Source organism: Dendrobates tinctorius, unplaced genomic scaffold (assembly GCF_039654945.1).
Source record: "Dendrobates tinctorius isolate UK_male_01 unplaced genomic scaffold, ASM3965494v1 ptg000155l, whole genome shotgun sequence".
Taxonomy (NCBI): Eukaryota; Metazoa; Chordata; class Amphibia; order Anura; family Dendrobatidae; genus Dendrobates; species Dendrobates tinctorius.
This window is the reverse complement of record NW_027361822.1, coordinates 24,014,235-24,033,554: the sequence shown is the minus strand read 5'-3', so window position 1 is coordinate 24,033,554 and position 19,320 is coordinate 24,014,235.

Sequence of the window (19,320 nt, the reverse complement as noted above, 5' to 3'; positions counted from 1 at the left end):
CGTGTGTGTACGAGGTGTACGGAGCGGAGCCGTGTGTGTACGAGGTGTACGGAGCTGAGCCATGTGTACGAGGTGTATGGAGAGGAGCCGCGTGTGTATGAGGTGTATGGAGCGGAGCCGTGTGTGTATGAGGTGTACGGAACGGAGCCGTGTGTGTACGAGGTGTATGGAGAGGAGCCGTGTGTGTACGAGGTGTACGGAGCAGAACCACGTGTGTACGAGGTGTATGTAGCGGACCCGTGTGTGTACGAGGTGGACGGAGCGGAGCTGTGTGTGTACAGTGAGGAACCGTGTGTACGAGGTGTAAGGAGCGGAGCCATGTGTGTACAGGGTGTACGGAGCGGAGCTGTGTGTGTACAGGGTGTACAGTGAGGAACCGTGTGTGTACGAGGTGTAAGGAGCGGAGCCGTGTGTGTACGAGGTGTACAGAGCCGAGCCATGTGTACGAGGTGTATGGAGAGGAGCCGCGTGTGTACGAGGTGTATAGAGAGGAGCCGCGTGTGTACGAGGTGTATGGAGAGGAGCCGCGTGTGTACGAGGTGTATGGAGAGGAGCCGCGTGTGTACGAGGTGTATGGAGAGGAGCCGCGTGTGTACGAGGTGTATGGAGAGGAGCCGCGTGTGTACGAGGTGTATGGAGAGGAGCCGCGTGTGTACGAGGTGTATGGAGAGGAGCCGCGTGTGTACGAGGTGTATGGAGAGGAGCCGCGTGTGTACGAGGTGTACGGAGCAGAACCACATGTGTACGAGGTGTACGGAGCAGAGCTGCATGTGTACGAAGCAGAGCCGTGTGTACGAGGTGTATGTAGCGGACCCGTGTGTGTACACGGTGTACCGAGTGGAGCGTGTGTGTATGGAGCAGAGTCGAGTGTCTACGACGTGTTTCATGCCCATAATCGTTGGAGCTGATGAGTCTGGGGGTAACCACTATAAGACCACCTAGTCTGTCTAAAGTGACTACAGCCACTAGTGTACATCTCCCACTGACAAACAATCCCCCCAGACGGCCCCTACTAAGGTTTGGCTCAGGAGCTCACACTCCTCCAGGAGCCATGAGTGACTCCCTCACTTCCCCATACACAATCAAACTTTGCTCACGGATCATTGAGAACAAGACAGACCTTATTACTTGTAGTTTGATGATGAACAGTCACAAAGATTAATTACTGCACAATGAATAGAGTAAAAAGTGTAAAGTGCAATAGTAAGACTATGGCCGGGGTCACACTGGCGAGGAATACGGCCGAGTGAGAGGCGCTAAAAGCCCGCATTAGACACGGACCAATGATTCTCTATGGGGTCACTCGCACCAGCCGTATATTTCTCATCCGTATTCTACGGTCCGTGCCAATCGCAGCATGCTGCGATTGTCAGCGTACTACGGCCGTAATACGCCAATGCAAGTCTATGGGTGCGCAAAAAATACGGATTACACACGGACCACACATGTGACTTGCGAGAAATACGCACCCGGTGTATTTCAGCAAAGCCGGCAATTCAGTGCGCTATACAGTAAACTCACACTGACAGGTTTAATAAAGAAACAAAAGAATAGATATAGACACATAGAATACATATATATATAGATATACAGTATATATATATGCATTCTATGTGTCTATATCTATTCTTTGGTTTCTGTTAGAAACCCTGTCATAGGGCTCCATTATATGTCCATTTTGCAAGCCTGCGAGAAAATCTCGCCATATGGATTACATACGGATGCCATACGGATTACATACGGATGCTGACATGCGTAAAATACGCGACCACACCTTGCTTACGGATGACATACGGAGCACTGTTTAGGGGCCATTCATCCGTATTACGCATGTAAAATACTGAACGTATTTTGCGTCGGTTAGTGTGACCCCGGCCTATGAAGTAAATCTGGATAACAGTCCAATCATAACAATGAACAGTGGGTGAATCACCTTAAGAGCCATGCAGATGTAACCCAGATATGGGAGACAATTCAAAGAAGACCCAGATGAACGGCACCAAGGCTCTAATCCACCAGCAACAAGTCGAGGATCAATCACAGGCGCACAGTATGCAAAACGCTGCTGGGAATAACATTGCTCAGCATCAGAAAAAACATGCTAGATTTGTGAGCGAAGAAAAGAGATGCGGCACTCACCCAAATTTGCAGTGCAGTGTTTCTTTATTCAACCATTAAAGGTCACACAATAAAGGACGGGCAGGTAACATAAGGCATGAGGCAAGACCTGTTGAAGTGTCTGTGTACGCGAAACGGCTGTCGTCCGTTTTTTTCCCCGCATGCCTCATGTTACCTGCCCGTCCTTTATTGTGTGACCTTTAATGGTTGAATAAAGAAACACTGCACTGCAAATTTGGGTGAGTGCCGCATCTCTTTTCCTCATTCACAAATCCAGATATCGGAGAAGTACTTAGGCTGGTTTCACACTTGTGTTGGGCAGAGCTGCGGCGGGCTGCGTAATTCTTCCGTTAAGCCCCGCCCACTGCCGCACCTCTTCCATTCAGCTCTGCCTATGTCTGCCTGCGTACCTGTCTTTAACATTGGGTACGCAGGCCATGCACCGACCGCAACAAAATGCAACATGTTGCGTTCGGCGAAGCGCCAAATCGACGCAAGCAGAGGCATCCGCATATATCAGCATGGCCTGCGTACCCAATGTTAGATAAAGATAGGTACGCAGCCCTCCGCAGCTCTGCCCAACGCAAGTGTGAAACCAGCCTTTCTGAGTTAAGAGAGTTATTCAGAGTGTCCCCACCACCCCAACGCGAAGTGGGTTGGAAACCTTGAAACGCGTTTACAATAACCTGCACTCATGCTTCTCTTTTGTTTGTGACTGTATCTTTGAACCTTGTGCAGCGAGAACTCTGAACCACCATATTCCTTATTCCTCAACATTTCTCCTGCTACAGCCTTTACATGATTCTATAGCAGATGTATGTCACGTGTACCATTCCTGTGTGACACGACCCGCAGGTTGGTAACTGAAACAAAAAGACTGTCACGTATACCTGTCCTGTGTGACTCGACCCACAGGTCGGTAACTGAAACAACAAGACAAAAGGGGGACACAGGGAAACAGTTACAATGGTAGGCCCTGCAATAGGGAAAGGGGACGTGGAGACCTCCTGCACTCTCCTGAGGCAGTGTCCCTGAACACTCCTAATGTTCCTTATACAGGCTCTTGATCTGTCGCCAACCAGGATACCTGAATCCCTCACTAACCCTGCACCTAGCCCTTACTAGGGAACTGGATAGTGCGGACACTGGTCCCACCGCCAGGGCCGGCCCGAACGTATAGGCGAACTAGGCGGCCGCCTAGGGCGCCGACCCAAAGGGGGCGACAGAGAAAAAATAGAAAAAATTATAAAAAAATCTTTTCAAAAGGCAAAAAGTTTTAGGGATGGAAAGAAAAGTGTACATATTTAAGGGCAAATATGACGCAAGAGAGGTTGGTTGGGTTGGCAACAATTTTGATAGAATCTGAAGTTGCTAAACAAATTAATCTCGGTGACTTAGTGTCATCCTTTTAAAAAAAAAGGCAAGGAAACAAAAATTTTAATTACCTATGGTCGTTTTTGTTTTGTGTTATTGATTACTTTGTATATATTTGTCCTATACAACTTCTCAGAAGATTAAAGAGTTAGGAGAGAGTTAATTAATCATTGTTATTGTGGTTTATTTTGCTCCTAAATTTATATCCCAAGTTTTCATCTACTGCCAAGAATAGTAGGTGCGCAACAAAATAGTTTCGCCTAGGGCGCCGTAATCTCTCGGCTGGCCCTGCCCACCGCTGCACTAATACACACGAAGGAAAATACACCAAATGGGGGAAAACAGCAAAAGACTTATCTTTCTCTGCTGCAGTCACCGGGCAGCAGAGTTCATCACTGGATTAGCTTTCAGCAGTGGCTCGACACCTAATAGCCAGCTGCTACCTTCACCATCTTCAGCAGTGGTTCGACACCTAAGAGCCAGCTGCTACCTTCACCATCTTTCTCTGCTGCAAACACCGGGCAGCAGAGTTCAGCACCAGATCAGCTTTCAGCAGTGGCTAAACACCTCAGAGCCAGCTGCTAACTTCACCATGGTTGGAATTCACCAAGGACCTGCTATAATCAAAGACATGTAATAACCCCAGTGACCACTGGGGGCAAAAGGTAAAGCAAAGAAAACTATCAGACATGTAATAACACCTGTGGCCACCGGGGGGCAAAAACCCATATTAAGGCCCCAAAGTCCTGAAAGGAAAAAAAGGTTTAAATGAGGAATTCAGAATCTGACACAGGTCCAAGAATTGGACTGTGACAGTACCCCTCCCTCAATGAGCGGCCTCCGTACCCTCAACACCGTCCTACACTGGAGACGTGCTACAGTGAGGATGCCTTGTTTCGCCAGAGTTCACTTCAGCAATCATCTGGCACTCAGGGTCATGGCAAGAGAGGGCAGATGGAGGTGACGACGAATACTCCGGAGGTACCACAAATCTCCAGAGCGCCGACCTGGGGAATGAGCTAGGCCTGGGTATAACAAAGGGTAACTCCAGATGATTTGAATGGCAGACACCCATACAAACACGCACACACCCAGGTCTGGACCTGAACGTTTATTGTCATTCACTCTCTTGCCACTAGATGGTGAACTCCTCACAGAACCGACAACAGAGGCGTCCCCCCCGGGTCGTGACACTCACACCCCCACAAGGCTCAGAGGTAACCACTCCTCTCTGCCCCCCCTCCTAAGAGGACTCCGACTCTGAGGGGCAGCTTGTGGTGAGGGTTGCGACTTGCCCCTACTGCCTGGCAGCACCCCTGCTGCCACTACTGCAGGAGAAGGGGATGGGAATATGGAGGAAATATACACTCCCTGGTCATCTTCCTCCACATGACCAGGTGGGGGCAGCTTCAATAGTATAGAAGTTTCAGTGCAAGCCCCGCTGACCAAATTATCAGTCTGCTCACAACAGGGACATGCCCCCTTACCACGGGCAACATCAGGCAGCACCTCAGGGACACCAACTCCTCCCACCTGCCTGGGTGCATCCACGTGTATGAGCAAGTCCTGCTCGCTAGCAGGGACTACAGGGGGCATATTTGCCAGAGCCGCAATTGGAGAGGGAAGGATGAAAGAAAAATACTCTTCCTGGTCGTCTTCCCCTAAACGACCAGGAGGGGGCGGCTTCTTCGTTAGTATAGAAGTTTCGGCGTGAGCCCCGTGGACTAAATCATCAGTCTGCTCACTATAGGGATGTGCCCCCTCACCACGGGGAACATGAGGCAGCACCTTGGGGACACCAACTCCTCCCACCTGCCTGGGTGCATCCGCGTGTATGAGCAAGTCCTGCTCCCTAGCAGGGACTACAGGGAGCCTATTCGCCAAAGCCGCATATTGGGGTTCTAGTTGAGCCAGAGGGGAGGCCCCAGACCCCGACAACTGCTGCTGCTGCTCCAACACACCGTGCAGCACCTCACTCTCCTCAGTGAGGACCAGAAGCAATTGGTCACAGGTCTGTACTTGGTCCATGGCTCACCAGAGAAAATGAGTGGTTAGTTTTAAACTGTCACGTGTACCTGTCCTGTGTGACACGACCCGCAGGTTGGTAACTGAAACAAGATAAAAGGGGGACACAGGGGAAACAGTTACAACGGTGGGCCCTGCAATAGGGAAAGGGGACGTGGAGACCTCCTGCACTCCCCTGAGGCAGTGTCCCTGAACACTCCTAATGTTCCCTATACAGGCTCCTCACCTGTCGCCGACCAGGATACCTGAATCCCTCACTAACCCTGCACCTATCCCTTACTAGGGAACTGGATAGTGCGGACACTGGTCCCACCGCTGCACTAATACACACAAAGGAAAATACACCAAACGGGGGAAAACAACAAAAGACTTATCTTTCTCTGCTGCAGTCACCGGGCAGCAGAGTTCATCACCGGATTAGCTTTTAGCAGTGGCTCGACACCTAAGAGCCAGCTGCTTCCTTCACCATCTTCAGCAGTGGCTCGACACCTAAAAGCCATCTGCTACCTTCACCATCTCTCTCTGCTGCAAACACCGGGCAGCAGAGTTCAGCACCAGATCAGCTATCAGCAGTGGCTAAACACCTCAGAGCCAGCTGCTAACTTCACCGTGGTTGGAATCCACCAAGGACCTGCTATAACCAAAGACATGTAATAACCACAGTGACCACCGGGGGCAAAAGGTAAAGCAAAGAAAACTATCAGACATGTAATAACACCTGTGGCCACCGGGGGCAAAAACCCATATTAAGGCCCCAAAGGCCTGAAAGGAAAAAAAAGGTTTAAATGAGGGAATCCAGAATCTTACACAGATCCAAGAATTGGACTGTGACAATGTGACTTTCACAATTCTATCAGAGGAGAGGATCTATAATATTTTACACCACTTGGTTATCAGATGAGACCTTATTTGCACTTTTTTATTATTTTTTTACCAGTGTTACCATTTGATTCACTCCTGGTTTTGGCTTACAATTACTGAGGTAAAAAAAATCACCAAATACTCAATGTGTGGCCTTACACAGTGACCTATATAGATTATATACTTTAATCCAGGAAAAGCTGTTTTGCCTTACTTGAACTGTGAGCATTATCGTCTTGTTGCAAACAATCGCTACATGTGTCTTCTTCATGGTTGTCAAAATGGGTTATGACAAATGCAACACGATCAGTGATGAAATTTTTCTTTTCCCTTTCCAGGTTCTCAAGATGTAATTCTCTACAAGCTCTAGAAAAAAATAGAGGAAGAAATTAATCCTGTTGATTGCGCGGGAGCGCTCCCCTGGCTCCCGAATCTGCTTTTTGCGGGCCCCCCGGCGAAGGTATCAGTCAACTGAGGGTAAGTCCTCTGAAGCAGGCCCCCCTCTGATGCTCCAGGACCACACCTCTCCTTCTGTAGGGGGTCCTGAAGCGATGAGATGTGGAGTGGAGCACACGCCGCTGGCCCTGTGAGGTCCTGCAGTGCTGCGGTTCACGGTGGTGTGGCGTGAGAGCCCTGTCGGCCCTTATTTGTGTCTCTGCACTGCGGGCGTGAAGAGGAGTCCTGCTGGAAGCCGGCGCTCAGTTTATGCCCCCTTCTAACGATCTTATTGGGGAGGCACTGGGAATAAGGCTGTGTGTGGGAAACTTGTGGTTTTGCCAACACCTTTTGAATGCTAGAGGCTGGAGCCTGGAGATATCTTCCCCAGTACAAACTGAATAATATCTCCCTCTGTTGTTTATATGCACACTGGGGCTGGGGCACCTGGAGAATCTTTTTCTCCATTGTATGTTTCAAAGCATATCTCAGTCCCTGCTTTCACTATTCTGGAGCTCTTGGACTGAGACTCTACTGCTATCTGGTGTCTAAGCATATTATTATCACAGACAGAGGTCTTAACTGGCTAATGAGTGGGCTACCTTTGTGATATTCTATTTTTTGAGCATGGGGCAATCACTGCTGCAAAATATGGGACTGTACGTCTTCCAGCTCAGCCGCCGACCAAGCGAATCCTGATTACCGCTTATTCTCTGCCCCCCCCCCCCGGTCCCCTATTGTTGGGAATCTCTCTCAGGCAAAACTAACAGGTCAAGGAAATTCTTATCCTCTCTTGCTGACAACTTTATCTTCCAAAAGGTAAGGGAGAGAACAAGGGGAACTGCTACCTTGGATCTAATCCTTATAAACAGGGAGGAAATGGTTGAGGAGGTAAAAGTGGCTGGGACCCTAGGAGGTAGCGACCATGCTATTTTAGAATTTTGGATAACTAGAGGAGGAAGACCTGTGAAGACTCAGAAGTCAAGGTTAGATTTCAGAAAGGCAGATTTTAAGGGATTCAGAAAGAGAATTGGAGCGATCCAATGGCTGGATATCCTTAAAGACAAAAATGTCCAGGAAGGATGGGAAATCTTGAAAAATGAAATTCTCAAAGCATAATTGTTAACAATTCCGAAAAGAGGGAAGAATAGGAAGCATTTAAGGAAACCAGGATGGATGAACACAGAACTTAAGCACATGCTAAAAAGGAAGAAAGAAATGTTTATAAAATGGAAAGAGGGAGGCATATCTAAAGAAGAATAAAATGCTGTCTGCAGAAATTGCAGGGCACAAATCAGATTACCTAAAGACGACAATGAATTGAGGCTTGCAAGAGATGTCAAAAGCAATAATAAAGGATTTTGGGGATATGTCAAAAGTAAAAGAAAAGTCAAAGATGCTATAGGATTTTTACAGGATGAAAATGATGAAATGGTAAGACAGGATGTTGAGAAGGCCGAAATCCTATTTTGCATCTGTTTTCTCTCAGTAAGGAAATGTAACATCAACTGTTCTTCACTGTCCTATTAAGGGAATAGAAGAATCCAGAATATCTATAAACAGAAAAATAGTGAGGAAACACTTAGCTGACCTAAATGAATTCAAGTCTCCAGGTCCAGATGAATTACACCCCAGAGTACTGAAGGAGATAGCAGAAGAAATTTTTGAACCCCTCTCCATAATCTTTGAAAATTCTTGGAGAACAGAAGAAGTCCCAGAAGACTGGAGAAGAGCAAATGTTGTTCCTATCTTCAAAAAGGGGAAGAAGGTGGACTCAGGCAACTATAGGCCAGTGAGTCTGACTTCTATACCAGGAAAGATCTTTGAACAAATTATTAAACAACATGTATGTAAGCACCTGGATAAGAATGAAGTGATTAAACAGAGTCAGCATGGATGTGTAACTAATAAGTCATGTCAGACTAACTTAATTTCCTTCTATGACAGAATCACTGATTGGGTGGCTCAGGGAAATGCTGTAGATATAGTATATCTTGACTTCAGCAAAGCATTTGACAAAGTATCTTACACAATCCTTATTGAAAAAATGGCTAAGTATGGAATGGACAAGCAACTGTTAGGTGGAATCAAAACTGGCTTAGTGATTGGACCCAAAGGGTGGTTGTAAATGGCTGCACATCCAGTTGGAAGGATGGCTCAAGTGGGGTACCACAGGGCTCTGTCCTGGGCCCTGTATTGTTCAACATCTTAATCAACGATTTAGATGAAGGAATTGAGGGTAAACCGGGCCAATTTTTACAATTCTGACCACTGTCCCTTTATGAGGTAATAACTCAAACGCTTCCATGGATTTCCGGTGATTCTGACTTTGTTTTCTCGTGACATATTGTACTTCATGTTAGTGGTAAAATTTCATTCAAATAACTTGCATTTATTTGTGAAAAAAATGGAAATTTGGCAAAAAATTTTAAAATTTTGCAATTTTCCAACTTTGAATTTTCATGCGCTTAAATCACAGAGATATGGCACACAAAAAACTTAATAAGTAACATTTCCCACATGTTTACTTTACATCAGCACAATTTTAGAACCAAAATTTTTTATGTTAGGAAGTTATAAGGGTTAAAAGTTGACCAGCGATTTCTCATTTTTGCAACACCATTTTATTTTTACAGACCACATCACATTTGAAGTCACTTTGAGGGGTCTATATGATAGAAAATCCCCAAAAGTGACACCATTCTAAAAACTGCACCCCTCAAGGTGCTCAAAACCACATTCAAGAAGATTATTAACCCTTCAGGTGCTTCACAGATATTTTTTGAATGTTTAAAAAAATGAACATTTAACTTTTTTTCACAAAAAAAATTACTTCAGGTCCATTTTTTTTATTTTTCCAAGGGTAACAGGAGAAATTAGACTGCAAAAGTTATTGTGCAATTTGTCCTGAGTATGCTGATACCTGATATGTGGGGGGAACCACTGTTTCGGCGCATGGCAGAGCTCAGAAGGGAAGAAGCGCTGTTTGACTTTTTCAATGCAAAATTGGCTGGAATTCAGATCGGACGCCATGTCACGTTTGGAGAGCCCCTGATGTACCTAAACAGTGGAAACCCCCCACAAGTGACCCCATTTTGGAAACTAAACCCCCCAAGGAACTTATCTAGATATGTGGTGAGCACTTTGAACCCACAAGGGCTTCACAGAAGTTTATAACGTGCAGCCGTACATTTAAAAAAATCATATTTTTTCCACAAAAATGATCTTTTCACCCCCAATTTTTATTTTCCCAAGGGTAACAGGACCCTAAAAGTTATTGTGCAATTTGTCCTGAGTACGCTGATACCCCATATGTGGGTGTAAACGATTATTTGGGCACATGGCAGAGCTCAGAAGGGAAGCAGCGCCATTTGACTTTTTTGGCTGGAATTGAGATCGGACACCACGTCGCGTTTGGAAAGCCCCTGATGTACCAAAACAGTGGAAACCCCCCACAAATGACACCATTTTGAAAACTAGACCCCCCAAGGAACTTATCTAGATATGTGGGAGAAAACTACTGTATGGGCACACGTCGGGGCTCGGAAGGGAAGTAGTGACGTTTTGGAATGCAGACTTTGATGGAATGGTTTGCGGGTGTCATGTCACGTTTGGAGAGCCTCTGATGTGCCTAAACTGTTGAAACTCCCCACAAGTGACCCCATTTTGGAAACTAGACCCCCCCACGGAACTTATCTAGATGTGTGGTGAGCACTTTGAACACCCAAGTGCTTCATAGAAGTTTATAACGTCCGGGCTTTAAAATAAAAAAATCATATTTTTTCCATAAACATGATCTTTTAGTCCCCAATTTTTTTTATTTTTCCAAGGGTAACAGGAGAAATTGGACACCAAAAGTTGTTGTCCAATTTGTCCTGAGTACCCTGATACCCCATATGTGGGAGAAAACTACTGTATGGGCATACGTCGGGGCTCGGAAGGGAAGTAGTGACGTTTTGGAATGCAGACTTTGATGGAATGGTTTGCGGGTGTCATGTCGCGTTTGGAGAGCCTCTGATGTGCCTAAACTGTTGAAACTCCCCACAAGTGACCCCATTTTGGAAACTAGACCCCCCCACGGAACTTATCTAGATGTGTGGTGAGCACTTTGAACACCCAAGTGCTTCACAGAAGTTTATAACATCCGGGCGTGAAAATAAAAAAATCATATTTTTTTCCACAAAAATGATATTTTTGCCCCCAATTTTTTATTTTCCACTGTTTGGGCGCATGGCAGAGCTTGGAAGGGAAGGAGCACCATTTGACCTTTTCAACGCAGAATTGGCTGGAATTGAGATCAGACGCCATGTTGCGTTTGGAGAGCACCTGATGTGCCCAAATAGTGGAAAACCCCCAATTCTAACTCCAATCCTAACCCCAACACACTCCTAACCCTAATCTCAGCCCTAACCCTAGCCCTAACCCTAATGGGAAAATGGAAATAAATACATTTTTTTCATTTTATTATTTTTCCCTAACTAAGGGGGTGATAAAGGGGGGTTTGATTTACTATTTGTGGCGGGTTTTTATGTTTGGCAGCTGTCGCACGCTAAAAGACGCTTTTTATTGTAGTAATAGTTTTTGCATCACCACATTTTGAGAGCTATAATTTTTCCGTATTTTGACCCACAGAGTCTTGTGAGGTCTTATTTTTTGCAGGACGAGTTGATGTTTTTATTGGTACCATTTTCGGGCACGTGACATTTTTTGATCGCTTTTTATTCCGATTTTTGGGACGCAGAATGAACAAAAACCAGCATTTCAAGAATTTCTTTTGGGAGGGGCGTTTACACCGTTCCACGTGCAGTTAAATTGATAAAGCTGTTTTATTCTTCGGGTCAGTACGATTACAGCGATACCTCATTTATGTCTTTTTTTATGTTTTGGCGCTTTTATGCAATGAAAACAATTTTATATAAAAAATAATTATTTTTTTTTCATCGCTTTATTCTGCGAGCTATAACTTTTTTATTTTTTTGCGGATGATGCTGTATGGCGGCTCGTTTTTTGCGGGACAAGATTATGTTTTCAGCGGTACCATGGTTATTTATATCCGTCTTTTTGATTGCGCGTTATTGCACTTTTTGTTCGGCGGTATGATAAATAAATCATTATTTTTTGCTTTTTTTTATTTTTGAAGGGGTTCGCTAAAGGGGTTTACTAGTGGGACAGTTTTATAGGGTGGGTTGTTACGGATGCGGCGATACCAAATATGTGTACTTTAATTTTTTTTTATTTCCAAAAAATGAATTTATTAGGGAATTTATATATATATTTTAATTTATTTCGCGATTTTTTATAAATTATTTTTACACTTTTTTTTTTTAACTTTATTACAATGTCCCAGGGGGACATCACTGTCATGTGACAGATCGCTGATTTGTCACATCACAGATCGCTGTGACAGATCAGCGATCTGTCACAGGCACTGCAGCAGACTTCCTCATGCCTGCGCTCAGCAGGCATGAGGAAGACGCCTCCCTTGCAGTCTCCCGAAGGTCCCCAGCACCATATTGGATCCGGGGACCTACAAGGAAGGGGGCCTCCGCAGCAGCGCTGCACATTGCGCTGCTACGGGGGGCTCAGGGAAGCATGGAGGGAGCCCCTTCCCTGCCGATGCTTCCCTAAACCCCCGGTAGACTGCGATCGTGTTTGATCGCAGTGTGCCAGGGATTAATGAGTCGGGGGCGGCCCGTGGCCACCCCTGACACATAGTGCCAGGTGTCAGCTGTGAAAATCAGCTGACACTCGGCCGCGATCAGCTGCGCTCCCCCCGTGAGCGCAGCTGATCGCGCTAGACGTACTATCCCGTCCATGGGCATAGGGGCCCAGGTCCCATGGACGGGATAGTACGTCAGATGTCAGAAAGGGGTTAAATTTGCTGTTGACACAAAGCTAGGAGGGATAGCTAATACTAGAGAAGAGAGAGAGAGGATTCAAAAAGATATAAATAAACTGGAGCAGTGGGCAGCAACTAACAGAATGTTTTTTAGCAGGGAAAAATGCAAAGTACTACATCTGGGCAATAAAAATGAAAAAAGCATATACAGAATGGGAGAAATAGGGCTAAGCAACAGCACATGTGAAAAAGACTTGGGTATACTAATAGATCACAGACTGAATATGAGTCAACAGTGTGATGCAGCAGCAAAAAAGGCAAATGCAGTTCTAGGATGTATTAACAGAAGCATACAGTCTAGATCACGTGAAGTCATTATTGCCCTCTACTCCTCTTTGGTCAGACCTCATCTGGAATACTGTGTCCAGTTCTGGGCGCCACATTTTAAAAAAGACATCAACAAACTTGAGCAAGTTCAGTAAAGAGCGACAAGAATGGTGACCGGTCTGCAAACCCTGTCTTATGAGGAAAGGTTGCAGGATTTGGGAATGTTTAGCTTGCAAAAGAGAAGACTGAGAGGAGACTTAATAGCTGTCTACAAATATCTCAAGGGCTGTCACATTGTAGAAGGATCATCTTTATTCTCATTTGCACCAGGAAAGACTAAAAGCAATGGAATGAAACTGAATGGGAGGAGACACAGATTAGATATTAGAAAAAACTTTTTGACAATTAGAGTGATCAATGAGTGGAACAGGCTGCCACGAGAGGTGGTGAGTTCTCCATCAATAGAAATCTTCAAACAGAAGCTGGACAGACATCTGTCTGGGATGATTTAGCGAATCCTGCTTTGAGCAGGGGGTTGGACCAGATGGCCCAGGAGGTCCCTTCCAACTCTACAATTCTATGACTCCATTATACTGTATCATTTAGCCATTTGACTTTCACCTCCTCAAGGTCTTTCAAGCTGTCACAAAGCAAAAGACGATTTTTAATTAATAAAATTTGCTTGTATGGACCGCTATCTCCTTCGTAGTGGGCAAAAACAGCCTGTTTCTTCCTGTCTTTTTGTCGTCTCAGACCTCCCCAAAATGGATCCTACTCTTGAACAAGATGAAAAATATCCCCAAATGGAGAGTGGGGAGAAATCAGATCATTCCCACAAACTGCCTGGCATCTCAATTCCAAAAAAAAGGGGAAGCTCAAATGGACAATTCTGACTTGGCTATTGAGGTCATGGCCAAATTACTACCTGAAATTAAAACCATAATTGAATCCACTCTTAACTCTGCCCTGAAGGGCCTACAGGATAGATAGAATGAGCAGGCTGAACAGCTGGCTGAACTGGAAAGGCGAATGTCATCCATTGAGAAGGTTTCTAATGATGATCAATGATCATGCCAAAGTGGCAGCTATCGCCCATGAAAACTTGGTTTTGAGAGATCACATTGATGACCTAGAAAACCGTTTCCGCAGAAGTAATCTACGTTTAGTGGGACTACCGGAGTCATATTCACAGGATACCCTGAAACCTTAATGTGAAAATGATGTTCCAAAAGCTCTAAAACTACCCGAGGGCAAAAAGGTAGAGCGAGTTCATAGGATTGGTCCTCCGTCTTCTTCCGAAAACTGGGAGGCAATTAGACCGTCACAAGACATCATGAAGTTTCTGGATTTCAATGATAAAATGGACATTATTCGAGCTTTTAGGCAGCTAAATCAACCACTTATCATTCAAGCCCATAAAATCTTGCTTTTTGAAGACTATTCTATGGAGGTAACCAGAAAACGCAAGGTTTTTAGCTCCATATGCACCAGGCTACATAAGGAAAAAATTTGCTTTCAACTCCGTTACCCGGCTACTTTACGCTTGAAGGATCACAAAGGTTCTATTTGAAAATTTCCATCACCTGACAAGGCGAGGATTTTTGTTAACAATCTTCTGGATTCAATGGGCAGTTCTGATAGGGCTCCCCAAGCTGATAAAGAGTCTCATCATTCTCGGATCCCGGGATCCTCGGCAAGTTGGGCAAGCAATGGAGAACAGAGACCTAAGAGATATAAGTCAAAAAATGTTAAAGGGCACCTGTCACCCCCCCAGGCTTTTTAAGTAAAAGAGCCACCTTGTGCAGCACTAATGCTGCATTCTGTCAAGGTGGCTCTTTTATTTAGCGTCCCTTCCACTGCCGAAATAATCGTTTTTAAAATTGGTCAGACATACCTGATATTTGTCAGGGGGCAGGGCTTTCCTCCCTGGACACATAGCCTCACATACGTCAGTCATGTCCTGCTTTTGAATTTGGCGCCGCCTCCTCAGTGTTCATTACTTTTTCTGGTGCCTGCTGCACCGCTGCTCTGATTTGCTCCGCCCCTACTGGTCACATGCTGCTGACTTCATCACAGGTCCTGCTTGCACCCACTGCTCTGGTGAGCTCCGCCCCTACTGGTCACATGGTGCTGACGTCATCACAGGTCCTGCTGCACCACTGAAAGAATATTACAGCGCAGGTGCAGCGTTCATTTCTTTTTCTTGCACCTGCGCTGTAATATTCTTTCAGTGGTGCAGCAGGACCTGTGATGACGTCAGCACCATGTGACCAGTAGGGGCGGAGCTAAGCAGGGCAGCGGTGCAGCAGGCACCAGAAAAAGAAATGAACGCTGAGGAGGCGGCGCCAAATTCAAAAGCTGGACATGACTGACGTATGTGAGGCGTCAGTGTCCAGGGGGGAAAGCCCTGCTCCCCTGACAAATATCAGGTATGTCTAAACAATTTTAAAAACGCTTATTTCTGCGGTGGAAAGGACGCTAAATAAAAGAGCCACCTTGACAGAATGCAGCATTAGTGCTGTACAAGGTGGCTTTTTTTTTACTTAAAAACGCCTGGGGGGGGGGTGACAGGTGCCCTTTAAACAGTCATAGTTTGTGTTATTTGCATTTCTCTTTCAGGGCTTTTATTATCTTTAGTACCATACTGACGTAATTAAGCTCCTTACCAGAGTGTTACGAAAGAAAGAGAGGTGAGAAGGGGACAGAAGTAGGAAAGGGGAGAGTGGTATAAGGAATAGAACATATATAATGAGGGTTATTTTTGAAGTCTCATACACTTGGTCGGGCAGAAGTGAAGTCCAGTCTAAATGTTTTCCCTAGCGAGTTTGAACAAAATGTCCTTACTCCTGCTGGGGCAATTATCTGTTTTTGTTTTGTTTGATACCTATTGTTTGGGTCAGTTACACAATGTTGAGAAGCATTTTTTTTGTTTTCTGATCTGACTACATGCCATTATCATAATCTCTGCTCTGAATCAACTCCTGTGTTTCTCCACTCCATTCAGTGTCAGCAATCAGTTAATCCTGCATGCTATATATCTGTTTTCAACTATGCAAGCTTATATCTGGTATATAGTTATTTCAACTTACTCTGCTTGTCCCCTTATGTTGTGAGGTCAAGAAACTTTTCAAAGTGCTTTATGATCCATGTAGTGCTGGACATCTGTTTATCTGACCACAACATTTTAGTGGGTCCTGCTGTCTCAATTTAGTTTGATTGATTAACGAGAAGAGAGGGAGCACAAAAAAAAAATCTAAGCCTTAGCCTCCTATATATTCAGACATAGCTTGGGGGAGCATTTATGCAGGGGGCATTTGTGCACATGTAATGGAAGTACATGTATCAAAGTACTGGCAGTTATAACATGGCAGTTAGACAGGGCAGGAGACAGGTAAGACAAATAAATAAGTCTATTCCCTGTACATTTGGAGTACAACAAATATATACCATATGCATTTGTATAATTTATATCCTGGCCGCTGCATTCACACATATCCACCGCCCTGGCATTAACTCTCTACACTCCATTCATATCGGCTCCTCGCTCCTTTCCTCTCCTATGTATAGCACTCACGCACTTTTCACATTGTTAAATTGCACAGATCCAGTCAGTCCCACCATTCAACATAAGAGACGCTCTCACAAATCACTTAACCATCTGCTCACTCTTTCTATCCTCCTTCTCCTAGTCGCAGGTGACATTGCTCCCAACCCTGGTCCCCCATGTTATAGAAAGTCAAACCCCCCCAATTGCTACACTCAGAAACCCCTCTAATCTTATTAATATTCCCTGCATGCCATCTGTCTCTATTAATTGTGCACTTTTGAATTCTCGCTCAGTGTGTAACAAACTCTCCTTCACTCATGACTTTTTCCTTTCTTACTCTCTTAATCTCCTGGCTCTCACTGAAACCTGGATCCAGCAGTCAGACACTACCGCTGCTGCTGCTCTTTCATATGGGGGACTACACTTCTCGCATACCCCAAAATCAGACAATAGAGCAGGTGGAGGCGTTGGTCTGCTCCTATCACCAAAATGTACCTTTCAGGTTATCCCTCAACTACCCTCACTAGTCTTCCCTTCTTTTGAGGTCCATGCTGTCAGACTCTACAGCCCCTTCTCCATGTGAGTGGTGGTGGTGTATCGTCCTCCCGGCCCCTCCCATCAGTTTTTGGATCATTTTGCCACTTGGCTTCCACATTTTCTCTCCTGTGACATCCCTACCCTCATCATGGGAGATTTCAATATCCCCATTGCTCTTCCCCTCTCCCCATCTGCTACTCACCTTTTATCTGTAACCTCCTCATTTGGCCTTTCGCAGCTTACTAATTCTCCAACGCATGAAGACAGAAACTCCCTCGACTTGGTCTTCTCTCGGCTTTGTGCAGTGGATGATTTTGCAAACTCCCCTCTCCCACTCTCTGACCACAATCTTCTTTCATTCTCTATCAAGAACTGCCAGGCTGCTCAGATCACCCCCACTGTCCATACTTAAAGAAGCATACAGGCCATTAACACCCAGAAACTTATGAAGAACTTGCAGTCTTCATTGGCCCCTATCTCCTCCCTCTCATGTCCTGATTCTGCATTGAAGCATTACAATGAAACACTTCAAAGTGCCCTGGATGAATTTGCACCCCCTATAAATAGAATACCACAACACAGACAGTGACAACCCTGGCACTCCCTGCAAACACGTTTCCTGCAGCGGTGCTCCAGGTGCGCTGAACGTCTGTGGAGAAAATCCTATCTACACGAAGATTTCATCCATTATAAGTTTATGCTTAGGACATATAACACTGTCCTTCATCTCTCCAAACAAACCTATTTCAACACCCTCATCACCTCACTGTCCAATAACCCGAAACGTCTCTTTGACACTTTTCATTCTCTACTCAACCCAAGAGTACAGGCCCCAACCACGGAGCTCCGAGCTGATGATCTGGCCAATTACTTCAAAGAAAAAATTGACCAGACTCGACAGGAAATTATCTCCCAATCACCTCATACCATGCACTGTCCTCCCTCCCCCACTGCATCTAGCGCACTCTCTGATTTTGAACCAGTCACAGAAGAAGTAAGCAGGCTCCTTGCATCTTCTCGCCCAACCACTTGAATCAGTGACCCATTTCCGTCACATCTCCTCCAGTCCCTTTCCCCTGCTGTCACCCCTCACCTAACTAAAATATTTAACTTCTCTCTCTTCTGATATCTTTCCCTCCTCACTTAAGCATGCTGTCATACATCCACTACTTAAAAAACCATCCCTCGACCAAAACTGTGCCGCTAACTATAGACCTGTCTCTAATCTTCCCTTCATCTCTAAACTCTTGGAACGCCTGGTCCACTCCCGTCTTATCCGCTATCTCTCTGATAACTCTCTTCTTGACCCTCTCCAATCCGGTTTCCGCTCTTTACACTCTACTGAAACTGCTCTCACTAAAGTCTCTAATGATCTACTAACAGCTAAATCAAATGGTCATTACTCCATGCTAATTCTCTTGGATCTCTCTGCAGCATTCGACACTGTGGATCATCAGCTCCTCCTCAATATGCTCCGTTCCATTGACCTCAAGGACACCGTTCTCTCCTGGTTCTCCTCCTATCTCTCTGACCGCTCCTTTACTGTATCTTTTGCCGGTTCCTCCTCCTCTCACCTTCCCCTTACTGCTGGGGGTCCTCAAGGATAGGATCTAGGCCCCCTCCTCTTCTCCTTGTACACTGCCCCTATTGGTCAAACAATCAGTAGATTTGGTTTCCAGTACCATCTCTATGCTGATGACACCCAATTATACGCTTCTTCTCCTGACATCACGCCAGCCTTTCTAGAAAACACCGGCGATTGTCTAAACGCTGTGTCTAACATCATGTCCTCACTATATCTGAAACTGAATCTGTCAAAGACTGAACTCCTTGTGTTTCCTCCCTCTACTAATGTACCTATACCCGACATTGCCATTTCTGTGTGTGGTTCCACTATTCCTCCCCAGCAACATGCCCGCTGTCTTGGGGTCATACTTGATTCTGAGCTTTCCTTTGCCCCCCACATTCGATCACTGACTCGCTCTTGTCATCTGCACCTCAAAAACATTTGTAGAATTCGACCTTTTCTTACTTTTGACTCCGCAAAAACTCTTACTGTTTCTCTTATTCATTCTCGTCTCGACTATTGTAACTCTCTTCTAATCGGTCTCCCTCTTACCAAACTCTCCCCTCTCCAATCTGTCTTGAATGCTGCAGCCAGGATCATACTCCTCACCAATCGTTACACCGATGCCTCTACCTTGTGCCAGTCATTACACTGGCTACCCATCCACTCCAGAATTCAGTATAAACTTAT